The sequence below is a fragment of the Pimephales promelas genome, chromosome 22 (assembly GCF_988280905.1).
Source record: "Pimephales promelas chromosome 22, fPimPro1.hap1.1, whole genome shotgun sequence".
Lineage (NCBI taxonomy): Eukaryota > Metazoa > Chordata > Actinopteri > Cypriniformes > Leuciscidae > Pimephales > Pimephales promelas.
Genome location: NC_142790.1, coordinates 15189546 through 15206802, shown reverse-complemented (window position 1 = coordinate 15206802; position 17257 = coordinate 15189546). Strand labels below are relative to the sequence as shown.

The 17257-nt window shown below is 36.8% G+C and overlaps 3 long non-coding RNA genes across 8 annotated transcripts; 2 read left to right on the top strand and 1 right to left on the bottom strand.

Moving 5' to 3' along the window:
- Positions 1–1409: 1409 nt before the first annotated feature.
- LOC148969596 (uncharacterized) lies at positions 1410–3035 on the top strand. Of its 2 annotated transcripts, none has more exons than XR_016149179.1 (4): positions 1410–1768; positions 2194–2263; positions 2712–2780; positions 2899–3035. It is a non-coding gene; the product is annotated as an uncharacterized LOC148969596 (long non-coding RNA). The 2 variants fall into 2 exon arrangements; XR_016149178.1 differs by having other exon boundaries at positions 1413–1768; positions 2205–2263.
- A 1804-nt stretch (positions 3036–4839) lies between these two features.
- LOC120476117 (uncharacterized) lies at positions 4840–12625 on the top strand. 4 transcript variants are annotated; one of them, XR_016149174.1, is made up of 4 exons: positions 4840–5178; positions 11795–11853; positions 12302–12370; positions 12489–12625. It is a non-coding gene; the product is annotated as an uncharacterized LOC120476117 (long non-coding RNA). The 4 variants fall into 4 exon arrangements; XR_016149176.1 differs by having other exon boundaries at positions 5089–5178; positions 11784–11853; XR_016149177.1 differs by lacking the exon at positions 4840–5178 and adding an exon at positions 11222–11358.
- LOC148969595 (uncharacterized) lies at positions 10596–16934 on the bottom strand. Of its 2 annotated transcripts, none has more exons than XR_016149180.1 (3): positions 16549–16934; positions 13367–13575; positions 10596–11484 (listed from the first exon to the last, which is right to left on the bottom strand). It is a non-coding gene; the product is annotated as an uncharacterized LOC148969595 (long non-coding RNA). The 2 variants fall into 2 exon arrangements; XR_016149181.1 differs by lacking the exon at positions 16549–16934 and adding an exon at positions 15235–15315.
- Between the last annotated feature and the right edge of the window lie 323 nt (positions 16935–17257).

Here is a 17257-nt window from a genome sequence, read left to right as displayed (position 1 = left end):
CTCCTCACAACTCGATCAAGCTCTTCACAACTTACGAAATTGGTAAGTCTTAGTGATTTGTCCAGTTTTTGTAGTTGTACTTGATCCAGTATCATGGAGCAGCGTCGGTCAAGAAGATCCAGGACTCTTCCCGCACACCTGAGGGGATTCGTGGTGGAGGACGTCTCTTCGCGATCAGACCCATGTGAGCCTTCACAGCTGGCAGTCAGGTTGGACCACACCTACAGCTGCAGCTCTGCCAGAGCTCCACGACCCACAGTTTTGGAAGAGCGCTACCTGAACAACGCTGCTGTCCTTCCCGACATCTGTCCGGCCGTCGCTGTCCTTCCCGACATCTGTCCAGCCGCCTCAGTGTCTTCAGTGGACGCCTGTCAAGAGGAAGATCCCGTTACCATCCACGGCCACAGCATCGAGGCGTACCAGGACATCTACCGCTCTGTGGTGGAGCCCATGCTGAAGACACCCAGTGGTCAGCGCCGTCCCTACAGCCTTGAGCTGGGACTGAAGATCAAGCAGCGACTGTGGAAGGCCCTCAACTGCCCTTCAGTGGAGGAGACGGAGCAGCCTGACGGACGTGTCCTGATCACGGAGAGCTTCTCCACACCCAGCAGACGCCTCGCTCCTCGGTTCCACGTGGACATCAGCGAAGAGCCCCTGCCTGAGGAGCCCCGAAGAAAGAAGCCCAGACACTGAGTCATCACAGTGTCACATGGAGCCCGGAGTATCACACAGCGGGACCACTGAATGTAAATAGTTACTATAGAGTAAGTTTAGAGTTTTATAAGTTTCATTTAAGTTTGGAGTTTTAGGAGTAAGTTTTATTTTGTACAGTAATTTTAGAGTTTTATGAGTAAGTTTTATTTTCTGGAGGTGTTTTGTTGTGCGGGTGTTCGGATGTTTTCGGTCGTTGTCAATTGCGTTGATTTGCGGTTCACGGGTTGTTCGAAGTGGTTTTTGGTGCTTTGCTCTGTAGGCGTCGGGATGTTTTTGGTTTCCTGTGTGTTGTCATGCGTTTGAAGGATTTTTGTGCGGTTGTCAGCGTGTTGTTTTACGGTTGCTGGATTTTCCGAGTAGTTGTTCATGCTTGGATGTCGTTGTCAGGAAGTTTAGAGTGGTTGGTTGATATGCGGTTGCTGTTGTTGGTTAGGGTAGGTTAGGGTCCCTCACTCGGTTTGCAGCTTGACGTGCTGTGAGGGCTTGTGTGCATCAGTGATGCTGAGAGCTACGCCTCTGGTACTTCACAACTACTGGTAGGGTCACCCATAGAGGACAGGTCTCAGCTGAGGTGCCAGACGAAGACAAACCACCTGATTCTGGACAAGAGGAGATTGACCTGATGTTTCTGGCAGAAGATCTCAGTCTAGTAGCTGGAGATGGAGATGCAGAAGAGATGGAGATGCAGAAGAGATGGAGATTCAGAGGAGATGGAGATGCAAAGGAGATGGAGATTCAGAGGAGATGACCATCGGCTGGCTACGTATCTTGTCAAATCTCTTAAGATGGAGATTCAGGGAAGATGGAGATGGAGATGCAGAGGAGATGACCATCGGCAGGCTAAGTATCTTGTCAAATCTCTTAAGATGGAGATGCAGAGGAGATGGAGATTCAGAGGAAATGGAGATGCAGAGGAGATGACCATCGGCAGGCTAAGTATCTTGTCAAATCTCTTAAGATGGAGATGCAGAGGAGATGGAGATTCAGAGGAGATGGAGATGCAAGAAAAGATGGAGATGCAGAGGAGATGGAGATGCTGCCTCAGAAGTTACTAGTAAGTTTAGTTGCTGATTGCATAAATAAAAAGCTCACTGTTTAGTTTTTTCATCTTAATCTTTTTAAAATCTATGTGGAGACATTTTTTTGTCTTAAAACAAATACAAAACATTGTCCAATGCATCTGCAAAAAAAAAAAACATAATTAGTCATTATAACATGTACAACAATGCATTAACATTCTTTTTATTTGTAAAATAAAGCTGTGTCTTTATTTCTGATTTCCTGAATAAATTGGCTCCGTTATGTAAATGATCTTTCTTTGAAAAGTTTGGGGGACAAAATACATTTTATGAACAAAGTTACTTTGTCTTGAGCTGACCAATAATGGTAGTGTGTGTTGATTGGTGCTTATAGTTCAAGCTTGACAACCTTATTGCCGTGCATATATAACTCTTTTATTTTTCTTCATATTTACATTAGTTGTTTTTCAGAAAGCTGCTACAGAAGAAAAACTGAAATCTGAGTGCAGAGACAAGGGAAGAAGAGAGTAGTAAGTATGTTTTGATCTCATATCACCTCTGTTATGGAGATTTTGAATCAGGCCTATTGAACGGCGGGTGACAGTTAGGAAAATGTTAGCAACGTGTCCATTTCAGGTGTCGAATTTGTGCTGCCTTTGAGTCATTCACGGAAAAATCTGTTTATTTAATTGTTTTGTTTTTTAGTAAAGCTATAATTCAATTGTCCAAGTTGTCCTGGCATACAATATTTTGAATAATTTCTAATTTCCTTAAATCTTTAGATCTTTCTTTACAATAGACAGGTTCATGGGAAATACCCTAGGTTTTAAATGAACCACAATTATCAATATAAAACATATCCTCTAATACTCACAGGTTGCTTTATTGCTGCAAATAACTACATCAGTGACTCTTTGACTTTGCTCACTGTAAATTGTGTTGGGCTTCTTCTAATCTCATGTTCGATGTAACTCGTAGAGCGCTGTACAGTGATGACAGACAAGAGGATAAAGCTTGATGAGGAGGATATAGCCAAAGCTTTTAAAGGTAAACTGAGAAGTCAACAGAATTCTAATGCATTTCTATGCAAATAATTATATATAAAACATGAATACAAAAATGTTAATCATTGGTTAATTTGATATTAATTATTCTTCCCTTTCAGAGATCCTCTGATAAAGCGGTCTTCAAATACTACAAGCCCCAGTTGTAGAAGATGAGTCGAACTCAAAGAAGTGATCGTCCACATGAAGATGAAGATCTGATATTCAAACTTTTCTGTTTCTTTGGTTCAGCCATTTTTAGGCCTAAGTTTGTAAATAATTTATTATTCAGTTCTGCAAATTATTTTTCTGAAACTTACTTTTATTTTTTCAGAAAATTGCATTGTGATACTTATTTAGTGTTGTAAAATTCATAGTGTACTTTTCACTAATAAAAATTCAAAATGTATAAATATAGCTCTGCCATAGCATTTTTGACTGATCTTTCTAATTTACTTTTATTTCATTTTTTACTCTTATGTAATTTACACAAAATATACTATATTAAAGTTTTCTTGATTTTCAAAATCTGTTTGTCTTAATTTATATAAGTATGCTTATATTTAATTATCTTTGCACGTTTAATATACCATTTTAAATACTGAATAAAACGGCTTCATAAAAACCCTAGCGAAAAAAAATATGCTGAGTATACTTCCAGTGTGTTAATGATTAGTTAACTTGAAATGTGCTATTTTGGATAATTTTTTTTGTACTAAATGTGTTTTAGTTATAATAAAATTATACTAAAATATAACTTTATGTGTATTTAGTGTACTTTCACATATGCACTTAAAGTGTACTAAGTATAAAGTATTTGAACCAGAGTGAATCTCCCACTGTACTGTCTCAGTACTGAAGACCATAAGTCGCTGGTTCTGTAAGTGTTAAATAAGGGCTGATGTTGAATTACACAGGAAGATGGGCCTCCAGGAGCAGAGCCTGACTCCCCTAACACAACATTGTTTGCCATAAAAGAGATGGAAAACTTTATACGTACAGTTTGTTGACCACCTCCTTGAGGTCATTGGTCTGGACCTCACGAGTCATGATTTCCATCATCTTCAAGCGGATCTGACGGACCTGCTGGTGCTGAGCATAGGAGGTCTTTCGGATCTGGTTGGTGCTCTTCTTGGTGAAGCCCACGCAGAACAGGCGGAGAAGATAGCCATCAGTGGTCTTCACATCAACATGGGCCTCAATCATTGTCTAATGGGAAAGAACCAATCAGTATTTTAAAATGGCCAGCACAAAAATGTCAAAAATAGCTTCAGTACACAGAATTTTTCCAATTATAAGTACTTAACCCCAAAAACTAAAGATCTAATAAAGGAACTTGCATCAAGATCAAGAACACCACAATTCAACAACACAATACCAATCTTGAAAATACTTTTTGGAATGTGAAACCATATTGAATCCGGCTTCAGTCGAAACTCTTTCAACCACTTTATTTTAAATGTTCCTGAAAATTTGGATGATTTAATATCAGATATGCTAGTAGCTGAGTACATAAAATGAACAAGTTGGGACTTATTGGACACCCTTGCCTTATTCCACAAGTTATATTTATTCTAGGTGTTAGTCCTGGGTTTAAGGAGACATAACTGTAAATATCAGTATAAAACATTTTGATCACTGAACAAAAACTTTTGTCGAATCCAAAATTTTCTAAAGTACAAAAGAAAAAATCGTGCTCTGTCGGGCCCAGCCTATAACTATTATAGGATCACCATTGTGGTTTAGTGTAAGGTAAAACACGGTATGGAAAATGGCTTTATGATGTACTCACGCATTGTTGACATTTTATTAATGTTTTACATTTGTGTGGTGTTCTCACATGAAGGATCATAATGTTTTTTTTTTTCTTCAGATTTTTGATACAGATCAACTTTATTAGCATGCATTAAAAGGGTCAGCATACACTGCATTGGTTAAAAATCTCCTTACATTTTTCTATATAATATTGCAGTATAATATTGTTATTTTTCAAACTGTGCAGGAGCTTTATGTGAAATAAAGTGTATTGCTCACATCATTTCAGATGTCATATGACTCTTATCAGCACTTTTGAATAGCTTGTTTTCATATGACGTCACGCCACTGCATTGCCATAGTGCGAAATACAAATGGAGGGCAGGAAGTGATTTGCTGTATTTAGAAAGCACTATAACAAACTCAAAATGCCTGTGTTTTGAGTCATTTATGGTTACTTAAATCGATCAAAACACAAGGAGTTTTTATCTTGTACCAAAAGTTGTTGTTCATAAGGGGGGGAAATGCAAGAAATTGATCGAAAAACTCGAAAAAAAAAAAACGGCTTGCAAACCTACATCTGCGGTCGGGAGGAGCCGAATGGGAAAATGCCTGTGTGTGTAACGTCAGTGATCACTTCGTCAAAGGTGTGTTAATAAAACTTAAATAACTGTCTGTTTGTGTAACGTTTCCGAACTTTGTAAAGTCAAAGTATGTCTGTAAGGCGAGGTAGTTGCTGATATCCACAGCCTCGATTGCAAGAAAATATTTCAATTCAGTTGAAAAATCGCTCCTCTTCATAACATAAGGAACGTAAGGTCCAACATATGTTTGATTTTTTGTTTATATCTTTCTCTTGTAATAGCGTATAAAGTAGTACAATACGGACTTTCCTCCATCTCGTCCATTGCGCTCTTCACTCCCTGCCCTCCATCTGAATTCCGCACGTCATCACAATCATGTGACTGAAACCCAGCTATTGCGCCTGCTCAAACTGGATTTTTCTTCATTTCTGTCTGAAAATGTAGGCAATGCATACCCCTAAACCTAACCCTTCCCATAATTATCCCTAAAATCAGAGGGAATTGATAGATGAATAACATGTAGAAGCACCTAACTCTGGTCGTAAGCCTAAACTTGTCCCTCAAACTTGACTGGTTGATGTTCTGATTCATCTTGACTGGTTGATGTTCTAAAATCAGAAGGTATTCATTAGTGTCTCAGCATAACCATTTAAATACTTACAGTAGCAAAGTAAAATTTATTTTAAATTATTTTAAAATCCCATAATATTCCATAATATTGCTGTTTCTTAACTGAATAAATGCAGCCTTAGAGCAAGTAGTGTTTATTGAATTTGTATTATTTAATACTCATTCATTAAATTAAGTTAACAAGTTTAACTAAAATAAAAATGTTAAAGTATTCCAATAAATCCATTCAATTAAACCAATAAATTGTACAGACACACACACACACACACATATATATATATATATATATTGTAATTTAAATGTAATATATGTGTGTATGATATTAATTATATTATAGGAGGACCAAACTAGCAGAAATAAAAAAAATAACAAATAAATATGTAAATAAACTAAAAGATAAATTTGATAATAGGAAAACAAATAAAGGAATAAACGACTTAATAAATAATATATTATAAATAAATATAATTTATTTTTAATCAAAATATTTTTAATCCCCCCCCCCTGCTTTTAATTATTTGTTCATTAATATTTATATTTAGTAAGCAAGACCAACCAACCTAATTATCATGCACATCAAAAAAAAAAAAAAGCAAGAATAAATAGAACTAATAGAACTAAAGGAAGTAAATTGAAATAAATAAACGTTAACGGTCAAAACTTAAAACTAATATATCTGGAAATATATAAATATCTGAATAAATAAATATACAAACAATCAAATAAACAAAATAATAAATAAATACAATTAAATAAAAAATTAAGGGGGAAATTATACAAAAATACATTTGATTAAAAATAAATCATATTTTATCAAGTCGTTTATTCCTTTATTTATTTTCCTATTACCACAATTTATTTATTTATTTAGCTTTTTATTCATTAATTCGTTCATTTTTAATTGGTCCTCCTTTCTACTGCACATTGCATCTTACTGCACCGTTAACATGTATTTTAAACATAGTTAGAGATTATGATGAAACATTCACCTTTACAAACAAAGATACTCTTAAAATAGCAGCTGTATTTACAACGAGGAGTTCACTGTTTCTTATCGGCACAATCCATTCAACACGATGACAAGTATCACTACCCTACTTCCGGTCTCGGTCGCCATTTTAAGTCACTATTAAGTCATTAAAAGGTTATTAAAAGATGAATCGTGTTATGTCTGATCAAATATAAGATGATACCTTACCTTAATGAATATCTCTCTGTCTGTTGACACGAATGGGGCTGTCAGGCTGATTGCTTCGCGGCGAGCCAATCACATAGACATGGAGTGCTACCTTACTTCCGGTCTCGGTCGCCATTTTATGAAACAGGCCTATCGCAAAAACAACTTTTAAAAACATAAATCAAGCATTAATCCAACTAATACGTTTAAAATACGATCTAGTTCTATAACGTATGGTGAAAAACGTCTTTCATTTTAAAACTGGACACCATCGTTTGAAAGCACAAACGGCCCTATACTCCTAGAACCATTGATTAACTTAATTAGTTACACTGTACTGTAGGAAAACACAAGGATGGGTTAGGGCCATACAATACACGGACAAAAAAAAAAAAAACCTACACTTTTGAATTGCGCCTGCTCAAACTGGATTTTTAAACCTAAACTTGTCCCTCAAAACTTGACTGGTTGATGGGAATGTTGTCCTAGAATTAACAAAGAAGCGTCATAGAAGTTGAGAGGAGCACTGGCATGAGTGAGCAGCGCCCTCTACTGTTTGTCTTTTAACAAGACGAGAGATTTGTTCAGGTCATATGTTATGTAGAATAAAAGTATATGTGTAAGTTCACAGCACAGACCTCGACTTACACAACAGCTGGTGGATTAAAAACACAAGCAGGGAATTAATTCTTAGTAATTATTAGTGTGAAGATGAAAAGGTCAATAGACCCAAAATATCTGTTTGTGAAAAACATCAAAATTCAGATCAGTCTTCATAAGGTAATGAAAATAGTAAAAAATAGAAAACTTTATAAAGAATTTGCAAAAAATAAATAAATAATAATAAAAAATTGATTATCAGATGATGATGATGACAATTTTCTTTATGCAGCACCACATTTACAAATTTAATTGCTTTAAAAATTTTCAGTGCTTGGAGCTAGATGTGGATTGTGGAATACAATTTTTTTTTTTCGATAAAAAATATAGAATAAAATCGTTTTTTATCAGATTATGTGAAGGAATAATCAACAGATTTATTGATTATCGTTAGTTGCAGCTCTAGATATTACGAGTTATTATATCATACTTATATTAACTTTTGTTTTATTTGGTCAGGTATTGGACATTTACAGAGCTAGAAAAACAACAAGAAAAAGATGAAAAATAAAACAAATAAGAATGTAAACAACTATATGTGCATCTGAATATTCATTCTCCAACCGGATTTAATCAGATACAGAGTTATTTAGTATTTATTCACAACCAACCAAATGCTTCCTCACAGGCCGCACTCCAATAAAACTGGCTTGTGCTCTATTCTGTGGAGGAAGGAAAAGCCACCAAAGCAGTTGAGCTCTTCAAAAATAAGACACTTTAGTGAACAAAAGAAATGAGGCGATGGAAGAATGGTGTGTTCACTTTAAAGATGAATTTCAACACAGATTCATTCATGAACCCAGTTCCTAACAGTGATGCTGGCCTTAACAAACACCACTACATACACACAAAGATGAGTAATGAGTGTATATATACATAGAGGAATAAATGAAGATGATAACGATAATTAGAGAATTATATAATACATGTAACATAGAGCTCTAGCTGACTTCTGCTGATATCAAGTGTTGTTTACATTTAAATGATCCTCAGCACTGCATGTCAGTCCAGTAGATTGTGTTGATTTTTGAAATCATCACAACTCTTTCTGAAGCCTTGAAGCCTGCACACACTTGCTGCAAGCTCTTCACAACTCGATCAATCTCCTCACAACTCGATCAATCTCCTCACAACTCGATCAAGCTCTTCACAACTTACGAAATTGGTAAGTCTTAGTGATTTGTCCAGTTTTTGTAGTTGTACTTGATCCAGTATCATGGAGCAGCGTCGGTCAAGAAGATCCAGGACTCTTCCCGCACACCTGAGGGGATTCGTGGTGGAGGACGTCTCTTCGCGATCAGACCCATGTGAGCCTTCACAGCTGGCAGTCAGGTTGGACCACACCTACAGCTGCAGCTCTGCCAGAGCTCCACGACCCACAGTTTTGGAAGAGCGCTACCTGAACAACGCTGCTGTCCTTCCCGACATCTGTCCGGCCGTCGCTGTCCTTCCCGACATCTGTCCAGCCGCCTCAGTGTCTTCAGTGGACGCCTGTCAAGAGGAAGATCCCGTTACCATCCACGGCCACAGCATCGAGGCGTACCAGGACATCTACCGCTCTGTGGTGGAGCCCATGCTGAAGACACCCAGTGGTCAGCGCCGTCCCTACAGCCTTGAGCTGGGACTGAAGATCAAGCAGCGACTGTGGAAGGCCCTCAACTGCCCTTCAGTGGAGGAGACGGAGCAGCCTGACGGACGTGTCCTGATCACGGAGAGCTTCTCCACACCCAGCAGACGCCTCGCTCCTCGGTTCCACGTGGACATCAGCGAAGAGCCCCTGCCTGAGGAGCCCCGAAGAAAGAAGCCCAGACACTGAGTCATCACAGTGTCACATGGAGCCCGGAGTATCACACAGCGGGACCACTGAATGTAAATAGTTACTATAGAGTAAGTTTAGAGTTTTATAAGTTTCATTTAAGTTTGGAGTTTTAGGAGTAAGTTTTATTTTGTACAGTAATTTTAGAGTTTTATGAGTAAGTTTTATTTTCTGGAGGTGTTTTGTTGTGCGGGTGTTCGGATGTTTTCGGTCGTTGTCAATTGCGTTGATTTGCAGTTCACGGGTTGTTCGAAGTGGTTTTTGGTGCTTTGCTCTGTAGGCGTCGGGATGTTTTTGGTTTCCTGTGTGTTGTCATGCGTTTGAAGGATTTTTGTGCGGTTGTCAGCGTGTTGTTTTACGGTTGCTGGATTTTCCGAGTAGTTGTTCATGCTTTGATGTCGTTGTCAGGAAGTTTAGAGTGGTTGGTTGATATGCGGTTGCTGTTGTTGGTTAGGGTAGGTTAGGGTCCCTCACTCGGTTTGCAGCTTGACGTGCTGTGAGGGCTTGTGTGCATCAGTGATGCTGAGAGCTACGCCTCTGGTACTTCACAACTACTGGTAGGGTCACCCATAGAGGACAGGTCTCAGCTGAGGTGCCAGACGAAGACAAACCACCTGATTCTGGACAAGAGGAGATTGACCTGATGTTTCTGGCAGAAGATCTCAGTCTAGTAGCTGGAGATGGAGATGCAGAAGAGATGGAGATGCAGAAGAGATGGAGATGCAGAAGAGATGGAGATTCAGAGGAGATGGAGATTCAGAGGAGATGGAGATTCAGAGGAGATGACCATCGGCTGGCTACGCATCTTGTCAAATCTCTTAAGATGGAGATTCAGGGAAGATGGAGAGGAGATGGAGATACAGGGAAGATGGAGATGGAGAGGAGATGGAGATGCAGATGAGATGGAGATGGAGAGGAGATAGAGATGCAGAGGAGATGGAGATTCAGGGAAGATGGAGAGGAGATGGAGAGGAGATGGAGATGCAGAGGAGATGGAGATACAGGGAAGATGGAGATGGAGAGGAGATGGAGATTCAGGGAAGATGGAGATGCAGAGGAGATGGAGATACAGGGAAGATGGAGATGGAGAGGAGATGGAGATTCAGGGAAGATGGAGATACAGGGAAGATGGAGATGGAGAGGAGATGGAGATGCAGGGAAGATGGAGATGGAGAGGAGATGGAGATGCAGGGAAGATGGAGATGGAGAGGAGATGGAGATTCAGAGGAGATGGAGATACAGGGAAGATGGAGATGGAGAGGAGATGGAGATTCAGGGAAGATGGAGATGGAGAGGAGATGGAGATTCAGGGAAGATGGAGAGGAGATGGAGAGGAGATGGAGATGCAGAGGAGATGGAGATACAGGGAAGATGGAGATGGAGAGGAGATGGAGATTCAGGGAAGATGGAGATGGAGAGGAGATGGAGATTCAGGGAAGATGGAGAGGAGATGGAGAGGAGATGGATATGCAGAGGAGATGGAGATACAGGGAAGATGGAGATGGAGAGGAGATGGAGATTCAGGGAAGATGGAGATACAGGGAAGATGGAGATGGAGAGGAGATGGAGATGCAGGGAAGATGGAGATGGAGAGGAGATGGAGATACAGGGAAGATGGAGAGGAGATGGAGATTCAGGGAAGATGGAGATACAGGGAAGATGGAGATGGAGAGGAGATGGAGATTCAGGGGAGATGGAGATGCAAGTAAAAAGATGGAGATGCAGAGGAGATGACCATCGGCAGGCTAAGTATCTTGTCAAATCTTTTAAGATGGAGATTCAGGGAAGATGGAGATGCAACAAAAGATGGAGATGCAGAGGAGATGACCATCGGCAGGCTAAGTATCTTGTCAAATCTCTTAAGATGGAGATGCAGAGGAGATGGAGATTCAGAGGAGATGGAGATGCAAGAAAAGATGGAGATGCAGAGGAGATGGAGATGCTGCCTCAGAAGTTACTAGTAAGTTTAGTTGCTGATTGCATAAATAAAAAGCTCACTGTTTAGTTTTTTCATCTTAATCTTTTTAAAATCTATGTGGAGACATTTTTTTGTCTTAAAACAAATACAAAACATTGTCCAATGCATCTGCAAAAAAAAAAAACATAATTAGTCATTATAACATGTACAACAATGCATTAACATTCTTTTTATTTGTAAAATAAAGCTGTGTCTTTATTTCTGATTTCCTGAATAAATTGGCTCCGTTATGTAAATGATCTTTCTTTGAAAAGTTTGGGGGACAAAATACATTTTATGAACAAAGTTACTTTGTCTTGAGCTGACCAATAATGGTAGTGTGTGTTGATTGGTGCTTATAGTTCAAGCTTGACAACCTTATTGCCGTGCATATATAACTCTTTTATTTTTCTTCATATTTACATTAGTTGTTTTTCAGAAAGCTGCTACAGAAGAAAAACTGAAATCTGAGTGCAGAGACAAGGGAAGAAGAGAGTAGTAAGTATGTTTTGATCTCATATCACCTCTGTTATGGAGATTTTGAATCAGGCCTATTGAACGGCGGGTGACAGTTAGGAAAATGTTAGCAACGTGTCCATTTCAGGTGTCGAATTTGTGCTGCCTTTGAGTCATTCACGGAAAAATCTGTTTATTTAATTGTTTTGTTTTTTAGTAAAGCTATAATTCAATTGTCCAAGTTGTCCTGGCATACAATATTTTGAATAATTTCTAATTTCCTTAAATCTTTAGATCTTTCTTTACAATAGACAGGTTCATGGGAAATACCCTAGGTTTTAAATGAACCACAATTATCAATATAAAACATATCCTCTAATACTCACAGGTTGCTTTATTGCTGCAAATAACTACATCAGTGACTCTTTGACTTTGCTCACTGTAAATTGTGTTGGGCTTCTTCTAATCTCATGTTCGATGTAACTCGTAGAGCGCTGTACAGTGATGACAGACAAGAGGATAAAGCTTGATGAGGAGGATATAGCCAAAGCTTTTAAAGGTAAACTGAGAAGTCAACAGAATTCTAATGCATTTCTATGCAAATAATTATATATAAAACATGAATACAAAAATGTTAATCATTGGTTAATTTGATATTAATTATTCTTCCCTTTCAGAGATCCTCTGATAAAGCGGTCTTCAAATACTACAAGCCCCAGTTGTAGAAGATGAGTCGAACTCAAAGAAGTGATCGTCCACATGAAGATGAAGATCTGATATTCAAACTTTTCTGTTTCTTTGGTTCAGCCATTTTTAGGCCTAAGTTTGTAAATAATTTATTATTCAGTTCTGCAAATTATTTTTCTGAAACTTACTTTTATTTTTTCAGAAAATTGCATTGTGATACTTATTTAGTGTTGTAAAATTCATAGTGTACTTTTCACTAATAAAAATTCAAAATGTATAAATATAGCTCTGCCATAGCATTTTTGACTGATCTTTCTAATTTACTTTTATTTCATTTTTTACTCTTATGTAATTTACACAAAATATACTATATTAAAGTTTTCTTGATTTTCAAAATCTGTTTGTCTTAATTTATATAAGTATGCTTATATTTAATTATCTTTGCACGTTTAATATACCATTTTAAATACTGAATAAAACGGCTTCATAAAAACCCTAGCGAAAAAAAATATGCTGAGTATACTTCCAGTGTGTTAATGATTAGTTAACTTGAAATGTGCTATTTTGGATAATTTTTTTTGTACTAAATGTGTTTTAGTTATAATAAAATTATACTAAAATATAACTTTATGTGTATTTAGTGTACTTTCACATATGCACTTAAAGTGTACTAAGTATAAAGTATTTGAACCAGAGTGAATCTCCCACTGTACTGTCTCAGTACTGAAGACCATAAGTCGCTGGTTCTGTAAGTGTTAAATAAGGGCTGATGTTGAATTACACAGGAAGATGGGCCTCCAGGAGCAGAGCCTGACTCCCCTAACACAACATTGTTTGCCATAAAAGAGATGGAAAACTTTATACGTACAGTTTGTTGACCACCTCCTTGAGGTCATTGGTCTGGACCTCACGAGTCATGATTTCCATCATCTTCAAGCGGATCTGACGGACCTGCTGGTGCTGAGCATAGGAGGTCTTTCGGATCTGGTTGGTGCTCTTCTTGGTGAAGCCAACGCAGAACAGGCGGAGAAGATAGCCATCAGTGGTCTTCACATCAACATGGGCCTCAATCATTGTCTAATGGGAAAGAACCAATCAGTATTTTAAAATGGCCAGCACAAAAATGTCAAAAATAGCTTCAGTACACAGAATTTTTCCAATTATAAGTACTTAACCCCAAAAACTAAAGATCTAATAAAGGAACTTGCATCAAGATCAAGAACACCACAATTCAACAACACAATACCAATCTTGAAAATACTTTTTGGAATGTGAAACCATATTGAATCCGGCTTCAGTCGAAACTCTTTCAACCACTTTATTTTAAATGTTCCTGAAAATTTGGATGATTTAATATCAGATATGCTAGTAGCTGAGTACATAAAATGAACAAGTTGGGACTTATTGGACACCCTTGCCTTATTCCACAAGTTATATTTATTCTAGGTGTTAGTCCTGGGTTTAAGGAGACATAACTGTAAATATCAGTATAAAACATTTTGATCACTGAACAAAAACTTTTGTCGAATCCAAAATTTTCTAAAGTACAAAAGAAAAAATCGTGCTCTGTCGGGCCCAGCCTATAACTATTATAGGATCACCATTGTGGTTTAGTGTAAGGTAAAACACGGTATGGAAAATGGCTTTATGATGTACTCACGCATTGTTGACATTTTATTAATGTTTTACATTTGTGTGGTGTTCTCACATGAAGGATCATAATGTTTTTTTTTTTCTTCAGATTTTTGATACAGATCAACTTTATTAGCATGCATTAAAAGGGTCAGCATACACTGCATTGGTTAAAAATCTCCTTACATTTTTCTATATAATATTGCAGTATAATATTGTTATTTTTCAAACTGTGCAGGAGCTTTATGTGAAATAAAGTGTATTGCTCACATCATTTCAGATGTCATATGACTCTTATCAGCACTTTTGAATAGCTTGTTTTCATATGACGTCACGCCACTGCATTGCCATAGTGCGAAATACAAATGGAGGGCAGGAAGTGATTTGCTGTATTTAGAAAGCACTATAACAAACTCAAAATGCCTGTGTTTTGAGTCATTTATGGTTACTTAAATCGATCAAAACACAAGGAGTTTTTATCTTGTACCAAAAGTTGTTGTTCATAAGGGGGGGAAATGCAAGAAATTGATCGAAAAACTCGAAAAAAAAAAAACGGCTTGCAAACCTACATCTGCGGTCGGGAGGAGCCGAATGGAAAAATGCCTGTGTGTGTAACGTTAGTGATCACTTCGTCAAAGGTGTGTTAATAAAACTTAAATAACTGTCTGTTTGTGTAACGTTTCCGAACTTTGTAAAGTCAAAGTATGTCTGTAAGGCGAGGTAGTTGCTGATATCCACAGCCTCGATTGCAAGAAAATATTTCAATTCAGTTGAAAAATCGCTCCTCTTCATAACATAAGGAACGTAAGGTCCAACATATGTTTGATTTTTTGTTTATATCTTTCTCTTGTAATAGCGTATAAAGTAGTACAATACGGACTTTCCTCCATCTCGTCCATTGCGCTCTTCACTCCCTGCCCTCCATCTGAATTCCGCACGTCATCACAATCATGTGACTGAAACCCAGCTATTGCGCCTGCTCAAACTGGATTTTTCTTCATTTCTGTCTGAAAATGTAGGCAATGCATACCCCTAAACCTAACCCTTCCCATAATTATCCCTAAAATCAGAGGGAATTGATAGATGAATAACATGTAGAAGCACCTAACTCTGGTCGTAAGCCTAAACTTGTCCCTCAAACTTGACTGGTTGATGTTCTGATTCATCTTGACTGGTTGATGTTCTAAAATCAGAATGTATTTATTAGTGTCTCAGCAAAACCATTTAAATACTTACAGTAGCAAAGTAAAATTTATTTTAAATTATTTTAAAATCCCATAATATTCCATAATATTGCTGTTTCTTAACTGAATAAATGCAGCCTTAGAGCAAGTAGTGTTTATTGAATTTGTATTATTTAATACTCATTCATTAAATTAAGTTAACAAGTTTAACTAAAATAAAAATGTTAAAGTATTCCAATAAATCCATTCAATTAAACCAATAAATTGTACAGACACACACACACACACACACACACATATATATATATATATATATATATATTGTAATTTAAATGTAATATATGTGTGTATGATATTAATTATATTATAGGAGGACCAAACTAGCAGAAATAAAAAAAATAACAACAAATAAATATGTAAATAAACTAAAAGATAAATTTGATAATAGGAAAACAAATAAAGGAATAAACGACTTAATAAATAATATATTATAAATAAATATAATTTATTTTTAATCAAAATATTTTTAATCCCCCCCCCCCCTGCTTTTAATTATTTGTTCATTAATATTTATATTTAGTAAACAAGACCAACCAACCTAATTATCATGCACATCAAAAAAAATAAAAGCAAGAATAAATAGAACTAATAGAACTAAAGGAAGTAAATTGAAATAAATAAACGTTAACGGTCAAAACTTAAAACTAATATATCTGGAAATATATAAATATCTGAATAAATAAATATACAAACAATCAAATAAACAAAATAATAAATAAATACAATTAAATAAAAAATTAAGGGGAAAATTATACAAAAATACATTTGATTAAAAATAAATCATATTTTATCAAGTCGTTTATTCCTTTATTTATTTTCCTATTACCACATTTATTTATTTATTTAGCTTTTTATTCATTAATTCGTTCATTTTTAATTGGTCCTCCTTTCTACTGCACATTGCATCTTACTGCACCGTTAACATGTATTTTAAACATAGTTAGAGATTATGATGAAACATTCACCTTTACAAACAAAGATACTCTTAAAATAGCAGCTGTATTTACAACGAGGAGTTCACTGTTTCTTATCGACACAATCCATTCAACACGATGACAAGTATCGCTACCCTACTTCCGGTCTCGGTCGCCATTTTAAGTCACTATTAAGTCATTAAAAGGTTATTAAAAGATGAATCGTGTTATGTCTGATCAAATTTAAGATGATACCTTACCTTAATGAATATCTCTCTGTCTGTTGACACGAATGGGGCTGTCAGGCTGATTGCTTCGCGGCGAGCCAATCACATAGACATGGAGTGCTACCTTACTTCCGGTCTCGGTCGCCATTTTATGAAATAGGCCTATCGCAAAAACAACTTTTAAAAACATAAATCAAGCATTAATCCAACTAATACGTTTAAAATACGATCTAGTTCTATAACGTATGGTGAAAAACGTCTTTCATTTTAAAACTGGACACCATCGTTTGAAAGCACAAACGGCCCTATACTCCTAGAACCATTGATTAACTTAATTAGTTACACTGTACTGTAGGAAAACACAAGGATGGGTTAGGGCCATACAATACACGGACAAAAAAACTACACTTTTGAATTGCGCCTGCTCAAACTGGATTTTTAAACCTAAACTTGTCCCTCAAAACTTGACTGGTTGATGGGAATGTTGTCCTAGAATTAACAAAGAAGCGTCATAGAAGTTGCGACTGGCATTGAGTGAGCAGCGCCCTCTACTGTTTGTCTTTTAACAAGACGAGAGATTTGTTCAGGTCATATGTTATGTAGAATAAAAGTACATGTGTAAGTTCACAGCACAGACCTCGACTTACACAACAGCTGGTGGATTAAAAAGACAAGCAGGGAATTAATTAGTAATTATTAGTGTGAAGATGAAAAGGTCAATAGACCCAAAATATCTGTTTGT